The following is a 1,426-nucleotide window of genomic DNA, read 5'->3' on the forward strand; positions in this document are numbered from 1 at the left end:
CAGGCACGTGCCCCGGGGAGGCAGCCATGACTCAGCAGCACGCGCTCTGTGCATACCTGTGCGGATGCGCCTGTGTGTGCCGGCACCAGCAGAGCCTCCTGCCCCCCAGGGGGTGGGGGAAGCGGTTGTGACTGACTCAGCTCTATACAGTGACTGGGCGCCCACAGGCCAGCTGTGACTTTAGGGCCCTGCCAAGCCAAACAGTCAGTGTTGGGTGCAAACTTTCTATGACAGGGTGCAGGGAAACGTCCCAGCCGGGAGCCCAGAAAGCAGGAGGGACTTCGCGGCCTGGGCCCTGCTGCATTCGCCCCTGGGACCCCCTACTGCCCCTCCACCACAGGTACAGGGCCCCGCCTCTCCACCCCTCTGGCCTGGCCTCCTGGAGACTGGGGGGCCACGCCCCACAGTGACTCCTCCATCACCTCACCCAAGCTCCCAGGTCGGCCTTTCCCCAATATCCGCACCCAAGCGTAGCCCTAGCAAGCACAGTCCCGGGACCCCTGCTGACCTCCAGGCTCCAGACCCCCTGCCTGGGCGGCGGCCCCAGAGGCCCCCCATCTTCTCCCTCTGGGTGCCTTGCCCTCGCTCTCCCTGGCTGTCTGTCTCCTTATCTGTCCCCGTCTATCTCTGTCTCTTCTCCAGGCAGGCTGTCTGCAGCCCACGCTTCACCAGAGTGGAGGTGCTGACAGGGTGTGGGTGTGGGGAGGACACTCTATGTCCCTTCTTGAGCCTTATCGGGAAAACTGCAGTCACGGCTCGGGCCTCGGGCTGGAATTCTGCCCTGGATGACCTTGCTCTGTTTGCTGGGGCCTCCACAGGGACAGCCAGGGTCAAACCAGGCAGGAAACGGCCCCTGCTGCGTGGCTGCCCCTGCTCCTCACTCACTCTCGCTGCCTCCAGCCAGCAGCCCCAGAGGCTCCAGTGGGGGGGAGGGGGGGGGCTGTCCCTTTCCTAGACACTTGCAGAACAGGGCCCAGGCCGGAGGGGGGACGGTGGGGAGATGAATCACAACCAACAGGCTCAAGGTGCCAGCAGCCCCTCCTTTGGCCCCCAGAGGAAATGCTGGGCTGAGGAGGAGCAGGGGCTGCCCCCATCACACACACACCCGCCCCCCAGGTGCCCCCCCGCAGGCCTGCACTGGCCGCCCCCGTACATACCAGGAATGGCTGGGAGAGGCCCTGGAGTCAGGACACATGGGTTTTGCCCCAGATCTGTCATTGCCTGTGTCCCCTTGGGCAATTGCCTCACTCTCTGGGCCTCACTTTCCTCATCTGTAAAATAGCGCCAGCGTTCTGGGTTGTTGAAGGTAAAAAAAAAAAAAAGCTCGGCGCGGCTGTGGGTCCCATCAGCCCTCGGCAGACTCGCTGTGGCCCGCTGCCCCCTCCCGGCCCCAGAGCGGCCTCCTTCCGGCCAGAGGAGCGAGGGG

General features: G+C 64.8%; 1 long non-coding RNA gene across 1 annotated transcript in view; it reads right to left on the reverse strand.

Annotated features, from left to right (window-relative positions):
• LOC107183043 overlaps window positions 1–1,420 on the reverse strand; it is a 6,309-nt gene extending 4,889 nt beyond the window's left edge. Inside the window, exon 1 of the long non-coding RNA XR_001513818.1 lies at window positions 1,158–1,420. This is a non-coding gene — a long non-coding RNA (uncharacterized LOC107183043). The remainder of the gene's footprint in view (window positions 1–1,157) is intronic.
• Between the last annotated feature and the right edge of the window lie 6 nt (window positions 1,421–1,426).

This window comes from Myotis davidii, unplaced genomic scaffold (genome assembly GCF_000327345.1).
Source record: "Myotis davidii unplaced genomic scaffold, ASM32734v1 scaffold118, whole genome shotgun sequence".
Classification (NCBI taxonomy): Eukaryota; Metazoa; Chordata; class Mammalia; order Chiroptera; family Vespertilionidae; genus Myotis; species Myotis davidii.